This window comes from Mobula birostris, chromosome 13 (assembly GCF_030028105.1).
Source record: "Mobula birostris isolate sMobBir1 chromosome 13, sMobBir1.hap1, whole genome shotgun sequence".
Classification (NCBI taxonomy): Eukaryota; Metazoa; Chordata; class Chondrichthyes; order Myliobatiformes; family Myliobatidae; genus Mobula; species Mobula birostris.
In genome coordinates this window covers 39,555,815-39,566,881 of record NC_092382.1, presented here as the reverse complement: position 1 = coordinate 39,566,881, position 11,067 = coordinate 39,555,815, and the positions used below count along the sequence as shown (strand labels likewise).

The window sequence follows — 11,067 nt, the reverse complement described above, 5'->3', positions numbered from 1 at the left end:
GCTTCCCCCCACTTTAATGCCCTCCTTATGCAGTGCCTGCCGGAGGAGGTCTGTCTGAATGATCTCCGGCCACCGGTGGCTGCTGCTGGGACCTCCCGCCACTGGTGGCGCGGCATGGACCTCCGGCCAGCGGTGGCGCTGCATGGACCTCCAGCCACCGGTGGCGCGGCATGGACCTCCGGCTACCGGTGGCGCTGCATGGACCTCCAGCCACTGGTGGGATGAGCAGACCTCCGGCCACCGGAGGTGCTGCGGAGAACCTCCCATTAAACGCATGCGCAGTTGCCGGTGTGTGCCGTTCGGGCGGCGGTGAGTAAGATTTGCTCATGGTTGTGTAAATCTGGGTTAGGGCATTGAGAAAGGAGCACTATTCTGCCGGACGGCCGGAGCAGGGGTGCAGTGGCAATTTTTTTAGGTGCCGGAGCTGTAAGAGGGGCGATTGATAAGTTCGTGGCCTAAGTTAGAAAGCCTAAAGTTATACAGCTCTCGTTACATGCACGTGTAGTTCAACTCTTTGAGTGATTATGCAGAAAGTTTGGAGTTAATAACTTTTGTGGTATTTCTGTTTCAGATAATTGAAAAATGCTAGGTTTTTTTTAAAATTGGCGCCTTCCACCTTAGGCCACGAACTTACCAATCACTCCTCGGCATTTCAGCAATGATCAGCTTTATGTATGAGGAGCATTTGATGGTTCCGGACCTGTGCTCAATGCAGTTCAGAGGGACGGTGGGAGTGGTGGGGGGATGTATGGTTAAGTAAACCTACTGAATGCTGAAAAATACAGTGGACATGGAGAGGATGTTTCCCTTAGAGAGAGAGTCTGTAATCTCACAGCAGAGTCTCAGAATAAAGATGCTTCCCTTAAAAACTGTGATGAGAAAAAAAATTTGGGGAAAATATGTCTGATCTGTGGAACTTGTTGCCGCAGAGATTGGTTGAAGCTGCCATTTGGGTATATTTATGACAGAAATTAATATGTTCATGATTGCTAAGTAGCTTCAGGGTTACAGGAGGAAGGCAGGAATATGGTGTTGGAATAAAACTCAGCCATGGTTGAGTGATGGGGCAGACCAGATGGATCGAATCACCTAATTCTGTTCCTGTGTCTTATGTCTTACCATGACTGAATGATGGCTCCTTCTTATCCCATATCGTTTTGTGACGTGTGAGGGACAATAAAAGATTGTTCACTGAGATCATTATATTTGCCTTCAACGTTTAAATTTCAGTGAGTTTTGTTCTTAGAAACATGAAGCAGATATGTTTGGTTCTCCTTTTTATTGTTAATGTGTTTCATTATCTTTCATGTTAAAGTGAGACATTAATTGGAAGAAAAACCCCAAATGGAAGCAAACCACGACTGAAGACGAGGGAACAGCAACAAGTGAACCAGCCCGAGGATTGAGAGCATCAACTGGAGAGAACTCATCTGACTCGGAGATTCCAGTGATTCAGTCAGGAGAAAGTTTGGTGAGTCTTATTTACTCAAACACTAGTCCTTTAGACATTACATATCTGTACAAGAGAAGGTAGGAAGAAGTTGGAGTGAGACTGAATGTGCCCAGAAGAGCCAGTTATGCCTCTGTCAGACCCAGCTGCAATCACTCCAGGTCTGGTAATGTGCTTCCAGCAGCCCAGCCCTTTAAAACCACTCCTATTCTGTGGAAGTCGAATCCAGAAAAAGTCACTCAGAGACCTTTTAAGTACAAACTCTTTATTCCAAGCACCCGGGGCTTACTCAGTCTATGACTGTTCCCGCCCAATCCACTAACTGACTAACAATTCCCCTTACACCACAGATATATCCATCCAGATACCCCCCACACAAGACAGGCTGGAGCCAAAGTTATTTACTACATGACAGCCCCTAAAGACAAATTACAAAATAGTCATAATGGCTTACACACACGGAACAGACTGAAGCTGTCCTATCTCTGTGCATGAGTGCACAGGGAGATAAGCATCCTGAAACCCTAGCTAGCTACCCTCAAGAAGAAATATGGCTCAGCATGGCTTAGCACATCTGTTGATCATCAGCAGTTTCTTTCAGAAAAGCAGGCTGCTATTGTTTAACGAAGTGTTAACCCTTTTACATACTTTATCATTCCCTCCTTTTGATTATTACTTGATCTACAAAGCAGTAATTTTTTACAGAGAAAGCAACAACGGTAATGATAACAATCATATGTACAACTATTCGGCCATAATGCAATATAATGCCCCATATATTACCGAACAGGCCTTCGAAGACCACCATTTCGACCCTTTGGTGAACCCGTGTAAATCCTGCCCTACTTTCTTGATGCTGTCAATCTCCTTGGCAGTGTGCTTGGAGAGGGATGTAATGTTAGTAGAGTCATCAGGGATATAGGTGCAGCATTCTGTGTCAATAATAGCACAGGTTCCCCCTTTCTCAACCAGGATAAAATCTGAAGCCATACGATTCTGTGGGATTGTTTGCTGGATTGCAATCATTTCAGTGGATATTTCTGTTACTTGGGCCTGTGATTCTGTCAGAGCCCCTGCAGTATTGTGGCCAGCTCCTCAAGTGCTGTAGCCAAATTGATTATCTCTCGTGAATTCCTGGCTACTCCATAGGAGAGAAAAGCGATCATCCAAAATCGCTCAGTCTCAGCTTCTCCGCTGCTGGGCACCTGCAAGTATGGCCAGGATGCATGTTTCCCAGTGTAGGAAGTTCTGTTTGAGAGATACCATCCCTCAGAACACTGACAGCCACAGTTATCTCTGACTGGGCCACAGTTCCTCACCTCACTTCCCTGGGTGTTATTTGAGAAAGCCCAGGCTGAGAGTTCCTCACTCTGGTTCAGTGGGATTACTGTTGCGTAACCGGCAACAATGAATATTTACCGAGACAGGTTTTATAAAAACAACCAAACATTTATTAAACACGTATAAACGATAAGGAGGTAAAAACAAAGGAAAACTTTAACTGGAGGTTAACAGGTACGCAGTTGTTCACCAGCTCGCCACTCGACTCTGGTTCTTAAAGTGTTAAATGCTGAAAACAGTTCTTAAAGCGATACAGTCAGGTACAGTTCTTAAAGCGATAACTTCGAAAGTCCAACAGTTTTACACATTCAATTGGGAGAGACTTCTCTGGAGAACGATTTCTTCACCGACGCACCTTTACTGCCGGTTCTGTCCACAGGATTCCCGATGCCAAAAATAAACAGTTTAAATCAACTGACCTCAAATTCCTTTTAGAGAGAGAGAGCGTTTGTGCATGAACTCATTGCGCTATTGCAAGAGTTATCTCAATGCAGGTTCTCTCCAATGAAGACTCAATAAGGTCGATTCTTTATTAAACTGCCAACCGATGTCGACTTCTCTCGATCCTTCACTTAGATGAGTTCTTCACTCTCCCTTCAAAACTGTCAGAATTGAGTAAATTGGCACTTCCAGCCACAAATTCCCAGCTCAAATACAATATCTTGTAAGAGAACACACCTTCTGTTTTAAAAATGAAACTGCGTCACAAAAACAAACACGTAACAGAAACGGAGGCACAACACGTTCTACCTGGAAATCAACAAACTCAAAAACCCACTGCGTCACCTGAGTCAACCCTTATTTCGTCACGGGGCACATGTCATCACCTGACCTCACATCGGCGGGAAAATCACATCAGGTGACCTCCAAAAGACCATTACCGCATTCTCACAAAAAACACAGATCTCCTTAAGCATGTAACATTACTGACATTGGAACCATAGTTTTACCATGCTGGGGAATTTCGGCACAAACCCAGCAGGCCCCTATGTTTGGCATAGGTGTGACAGAAAGGTGTTAACATGGGGGCCCCCGGATGCTGGGGTGAGCCCTCTCAAAGACATAAACACGAACACCACTATCAACCAATACACTTTCCTTTAGTCGAGAGAGTCCTTCTACCCAGTTCCTTCAGTAACACGTTTGTTGTCTGTTCGATGTATCCACCGAGATTGCCCCTTCAGTTTCACAGCTGTGGGAGTGGTCAGTAACTCCTGATATGGTCCTCTCCACCGAGGTCTGAGTTTCCCTCGATCCCAGTTCTTGATCAGGACAAAATTCCCAGGTTCTATGGTGGGATAGTCACTCCTCTCTGCGGGGTAGTTCTCTTCCTTGTAAGCATGTCATACCTGTGAATGTAATGCTTGGAGAATTTTGGTTCGTTGGCATATGTATTTCCCCATCTCTTCCCCTAGGGTATGCATATCCAATTTTGCTGGTAGACTTTCTGGGAGCAATGATACACAAGGTCTTGGTCCTCAGGGTGTCCTCATGGGCCGTCCATAAATGATTTCAGCTGGTGACAACCCTGTTTTCCCCTGTGGGGTAACCTCCATGTGGATTAGGGCCAGCTTCAACCAAGTGAGTCCAGTCTCCGCTGTTAGTTTGGCCAATTTACTCTTCAGAGTGCCATTGGCTGTCTCCACTATGCCAGCGGCCTGTGGGTGGTGTACACAGTGGAATTGTTGCTTGATAGCTAGTTTGTTACAGACCCCTTGGTTTACTTTCGCCACTAAGTGTGGGCCACTGTCAGAGCTCAGCATCTCTGGCAGGCCGTACTTGGGAATTATTTCCTGTGATATACCTTCACAACAGTCATAGCAGCATTACTGGTAGTTGGAACAGCTTCAATCCATCTATTAAACAAGTCTATAATAACTATGCAGTATCTATAGCAATGCACTCTAGGCAATTCAATAAAATCAACTTGTAGACGTGAAAAAGGTTCACCTGTCAAGGGAGACATACCCGGTGTACAGGGTACAGGTTACCAACCATTCCCTCCTTTTCGGGATGTGCACAATATTGGTAAAAACTGTGCAGGAACACAAACCTGTCCCACTGGGGTGATCCAAAAACCTATATCGGGGTCTTTCTGGCACCCCATATGGAACACAGTTTGCGTTCCTCCTCAGAAGCATCCCCCTGAAAAGTACGTACCTCCCGCATGTCTAGCAAATCCATTCTGCTTAAGTCACAGAAGGTTGCTTGAAGGAAACCCGAGGGAACTACAACTACCAAGGGTTCGACCGCACTTTTGGCTGTCTTATCCGCTAAAACATTGCCTGTAGTGACCCGGTCGGACATGCGGGTTTGGGCCGCACATTTAATAATAGACAAAACTCAAGGTAGCTGTAGAGCGGTGAGTAAGTTGTTTACAAAGGTGGCATTACTAATGGGGTGGTCAGAGGCAGTCAGGAATCCCCATGTTCCCAGAGGACCCCGTAGTCATAGAAACATAGAAAATAGGTGCAGGAGTAGGCCATTCGGCCCTTCAAGCCTGCACCGCCATTCAGTATGATCATGGCTGATTATCCAACTCAGAACCCTGTACCAGCCTTCCCTCCATACCCCCTGATCCCTTTAGCCACAAGGGCCATATCTAACTTCCTCTTAAATATAGCCAATGAACTGGCCTCAACTGTTTCCTGTGGCAGAGAATTCCACAGATTCACCACTCTCTGTGTGAAGAAGTTTTTCCTCATCTCGGTCCTAAAAGTCTTTTCCTTTATCCTCAAACTGTGACCCCTCGTTCTGCACTTCCCCAACATCGGGAACAATCTTCCTTCATCTAGCCTATCCAATACTTTTAGGATTTTATACGTTTCAATAAGATCCCCCCTCAATCTTCTAAATTCCAACGAGTATAAGCCTAGTTCATCCAGTCTTTCTTCATATGAAAGTCCTGCCATCCCAGGAATCAATCTGGTGAACCTTCTTTGTACTCCCTCTATGGCAAGAATGTCTTTCCTCAGATTAGGGGACCAAAACTGCACACAATACTCCAGGTGTGGTCTCACCAAGGCCTCGTACAACTCCAGTAGTACCTCCCTGCTCCTGTACTCGAATCCTCTCGCTATAAATGCCAGCATACCATTCGCCTTTTTCACCGCCTGCTGTACCTGCATGCCCACTTTCAATGACTGGTGTATAATGACACCCAGGTCTCGTTGCACCTCCCCTCTTCCAAATCGGCCACGATTCAGATAATAATCTGTTTTCCTGTTTTTGCCACCCAAGTAGATAACCTCACATTTATCCACATTAAATTGCACCTGCCATGACTTTGCCCACTCACCTAACCTATCCAAGTCAACCAGCATCCTCTTAGCATCCTCCTCACAGCTAACACTGCCACCCAGCTTCGTTTCATCCGCAAACTTGGAGATGCTGCATTTAATTCCCTCATCCAAGTCATTAATATATATTGTAAACAACTGGAGTCCCAGCACTGAGCCTTGCGGTACCTCACCAGTCACTGCCTGCCGTTCTGAAAAGGTCCCGTTTATTCCCACTCTTTGCTTCCTGTCTGCCAACCAATTCTGTATCCACATCAATATTCTACCCCCAATACCGTGTGCTTTAAGTTTGAGCACTAATCTCCTGTGTGGGACCTTGTCAAAAGCCTTTTGAAAATCCAAATATACCACATCCACTGGTTCTCCCCTATCCACTCTACCAGTTACATCCTCAAAAAATTCCATGAGATTCGTCAGACGTGATTTTCCTTTCACAAATCCATGCTGACTTTGTCCGATGATTTCACCGCTTCCCAAATGTGCTGTTATCACATCTTTGATAACTGACTCTAGCATTTTCCCCACCACCGATGTTAGGCTAACCGGTCTATAATTCCTGGTTTCTCACTCCCTCCTTTTTTAAAAAGCGGGGTTACATTAGCCACTCTCCAATCCTCAGGAACTAGTTCAGAATCTAAAGAGTTTTGAAAAATTATCACTAATGCATCCACTATTTCTTGGGCTACTTCCTTAAGCACTCTGGGATGCAGACCATCTGGCCCTGGGGATTTATCTGCCTTTAATCCCTTCAATTTACCTAACACCACTTCCCTACTAACATGTATTTCCCTCAGTTCCTCCATCTCACTGGACTCTCTGTCCCCTACTATTTCTGGAATATTATTTATGTTCAACTCCAAATGCATAACGGAACTCTGTGTAAACGTTCACACTTTTGTCTGTTGCTAGGATACAGGCACGAGTCAGAGCAAACAGCTTAGCCTTCTGGGCGGAGACAGCTGCTTCAAAAGAGGCTTGCTCAACTACTTCACTGTCCGTCACTATCACATAGCCAGAATATCGTTTTCCTGCTGGATCCACAAAAGAGTTTTCATCCTCATAAAACGTTGCCTCGGGCTTGAGGGGGTATTGCAGAATGGATGGGAGAGTCTGTTCTTCTTTCACGGTGATCTGGACAGGGAGGCAGTTGATGCTGCCGACTTCATGGCCTGAAATTTCCCAGAGCTGGGGTACAACGTCTTGGATTCAGTCAATATTAAGATTCAGTCAATATTAAAAGAGTGTCTTACCAGATGTCACGTCTTCACCTCCGACTCCTTCCAGTATCGGAGTTGGCCCACAACCAAGTCTTGCCAGTCTCCCTCGGTACTGGGGGCTTGTTTCGTCAGGGTGTAGGCAAGGAACCTCGGCTCTTTGGCTTGAACCCAGGGCAAACCCTAACGGTGATATAGGGAACCACCGGTCCTGTCTGTCGCCAAAGGAAATCTGGAACTTCAGCCAGTAATGCTCTGCCCTCTCTTCCTTTAACTTCTCCAATCACCGTGACTGGGAACTTCTGTCCCTCGAGGGATGCATAATATTGGCTTTCCTCAGTTGAGCACCCCGTAGGGTCATAGCACAGAGTCACATGGGGGTCAACCACTGGCAGAAGGGGTTCAAACGCAGTGGAGTCCAGATTAAGTGCCCACCACTGGGGGGGTCGGTAACTGGGGACGCTGTCGGTTGTTTGCTGTTCCCAGGCTGATACCCTTGTCCGTGCATGGAATATTGGCTTCCAACTGACAGAGCATGTCTCTTCCTGCTAGATTACACCCCTGACTGGTGGTGACTGTAAATGAAACCACACTGGTTCCCCAGGAATTCCACCTGCAGTGGCTGGGTACGTGGATACGTATGTTCTGTGCCTTCGAACCCAGACAGAGTGATTGTATCGTCTGATAGCTGGAATCGCTTTTCAGACACTATTTCCTGATTGAGAGTGGTTGTGGTTGCCCCCATATCAATCATAAACGGAATTGGAATTCCAGCAACTTGCAATATTACATTGGGCTTTTCCCGAGGAGTGGTACTCATGGTAGGAAGCATCCTTGCTTGTCAATTTCTATATGGGTTGTTGTCCCCACCTGTCCCTTGGTAGGTTTTTGTTCCCATTTCTGATCCCCAGATATGGTCCGCTCGTGTCCTTCCCACTGAACATATTCACCTTTAATATTAGTGCCCTTCGGGGCTGATCAGGATTCGAAAGTCGGCTCGCAATAGTATGTCAAAGCTCGTTGCATTCGATTTTGTTCACTGTCAGGCCAATCCATATTACTTGTTTTAATCATGTTGGCTAACTTGGTTGGTAAGCATTGGAACAGTAAGGTATTAAACTGGGGGACGGATTCCCATCATTAAAGGCGTGGTCTCCTGCGAAAGTGCCATAGCAGGCCACAAATCGCTCCCAATAGTCTGGTCCCGATTCCCCAGGCTTAGCTTTGCATTCAAATACTTTAGTGATGTTTACAGGTTGGTGTAGAGCTGTTTCCAAGGCTTGAATAATCCGGTCTGTCTGTTTATTCCCATTATGGTTTCCCACCTGTAAGTCCTGATAGGTTTGGTATCTCAATTCTGCCTTCCATTTCAGCCCCTCATCAGCTGAGAGAATCATGCAGCAGAGACAGAATAAATCTTCCCAGGTCGCATTATACATTTGTGTAGTACTGCGGACATACTGAGCAAACTGTGCTAGTTTTTCTTTTCTATCTGGGGCCTGATTCATGATCATTATCATTTCCTGAGTCTTCCAGGGTGCGTACACAGGAATCACTGAGGTCCCTCCTCCTGCTCGTGGATTGGGCAGCATTCGGGTGGGCAATAGTCTTTGTGGAGCCATTAACTCTGGGGTTTTATTGGATTCTTCCCTCCCTGTCTCGGAATAATCCTCGGTATTCCCTTTCTGGATCTCAGGGTATAGAGACCTCCCCTCCCCTGTCGCCGCTGTCTACCCGAGCCGCCACCGTATCTGAGTACCCCGAGGATTGGGGTTCAGGGGCACTGGGTGCACTTGGCCCCTGGTAAGGTGGGGGTGTATGATGGGTGCCCACTCCTCATCACAGTGACTGCCCTCAAACAGGGTCAGTATGCCAGACATGGGTTCGGGATCCCTTGTTTCCCTATCAGTTCGAACTTTAGACTGACGTTCCTGCCCTTCTCTCCTATCATTGCCAGCCTTGGTTTGCTTACATTGTTTTTCCTGCTCTCGTTTCCGGTGCCCATCCACCCATTCACACTCCGCTTTTTAGTGTCTCCCAACCTTTGGCGTTCCTTCTGCAGTACATACCTCGATCCCTTTGTCACATGCATTATTCCTCCAACTTGCTAATAATATACTGCTCCACTTTACATCTGCCTTTTCCTTCCGTTCCCTTTTTAACAATTTCCACTTCTTTCCACAGTTCTTTTTCCATATCGAATTTACTGCTTGTTCTCATGAGATAATATCCCAGGTTCCCCCCACCCCCCAGTGGCCACATTTTGTCCCCAATTTCTTATTCAGCTCTGCACTCAGCATTCACAAATCCTTTTCCTTGTCTGGAAAACTCTCACACATATTGTGTAGGGCTGCTCCTGGCCCACTCGTGTCAATCGACTGCAGTGGATCCATGTTCTCTTAGTAATTTACCGGGCATGAAGCCTCCTGCTCAATTAACAATCAGATAAATTTACCCAACACACATCAAAGTTGCTGGTGAACACAGCAGGCCAGGCAGCATCTCTAGGAAGAGGTACAGTCGACGTTTCGGGCCGAGACCCTTCGTCAGGGTCTCTATATAAAATTCACTGTACACATGTTGTCACTGGGTATAAAAATGCACAGTACAAGATTTAAGTGCACACTTAAATATTTTCCCTAACAGGCAATGCTATTTCCCCACCTTTCATTCCTCTGCCTCGATCACATCTGAAACATCGGAACCCTGGAATATTAAGCTGCCAGTCCTGCCCCTCCTGTAGCCAAGTTTCACTAATTGCTACAACATCATAATTCTGTCTCCCGACAGATTCTGTCCCAATCCCGTCAAGGTATGCGATCAGCCTTGGGCGAGGGACCGTACCTCCAAAGGAACTAATGGAGAGCGACTAAAGGGCGCCCAGTTAGCCTACGGAGTCCCCAGAGTGGTCCAGCTGCTTACTCAGTCCGTCTGCTTGGCACTCCCTATATTGGAATCCTGTTCGTGACGCCAAGTGTTAAACTTGAATCTGAGTAAAACTCGGAAGACCAGCTTCTTATCGTCACCACAGTTTATTGTGCATTCTCCTGCAGGAGTTTGAGACCCAGTTGTCAAAGGGAAGGCAGGTAAGAACTGCCACCATCTGACAATTGGACTGACTTAGTTGGGTTACAGCCGTATATTTATACATAGTGAGCCCCATGCATTAATATTGCAAGATGTTATTTGAACTGGTACGCCCACCAAGTCTGTTGGTGCCAATCTTAATTACTTAGATAAGGGAGTTCGCTAAATCACGGTTTTATTTACAGATGTATGTGCTGTCCAGTCCTTATCAGTTATTCTCTTTGCAAGGCCCTGATTTAATTACAGACAGATGTTCATTCCTGTCCTTATTGGCGAGTCCCCCTCCCTTTACTCAAACGAGGGTACAATGTACAATGTTATCAGCTCTCAGTCTGTCTCTCTGCAAGCCGCAGAGAACTGGTAATGAGCCTGTCTTAGCTAACTGCTGAAGACAGAGTTTACTTCAGTTCAAACGTTCCTATTCAGTCCCAATTATTCTTTTAGCCAGTGGTCACATCGGTTCAAAATGATGTTTTTATATATCCTCAATTCCTCAGGAGGGTTCGGGGGAAATATTTATGTCCAATACAGAAACTGGTGTCCCCTGTGTGCATTGTGCAGATGCAAAAGTTGCTGGAGAAAAGGCGCCACATCAGTAACTTATCAGTCTTGTGCACATAATATTTTCATATGTTGGAGCTCACGCTTCCGATTCCATCCACAGAGTCCTTCCGAG

The 11,067-nt window shown here is 46.2% G+C and overlaps 1 long non-coding RNA gene across 1 annotated transcript; it reads left to right on the top strand.

The window, feature by feature from the left end:
- Positions 1–271: 271 nt before the first annotated feature.
- Positions 272–10,174, top strand: LOC140207551 (uncharacterized). The gene is made up of 3 exons (XR_011888582.1): positions 272–309; positions 1,316–1,471; positions 10,095–10,174. It is a non-coding gene; the product is annotated as an uncharacterized lncRNA (long non-coding RNA).
- Positions 10,175–11,067: the final 893 nt, after the last annotated feature.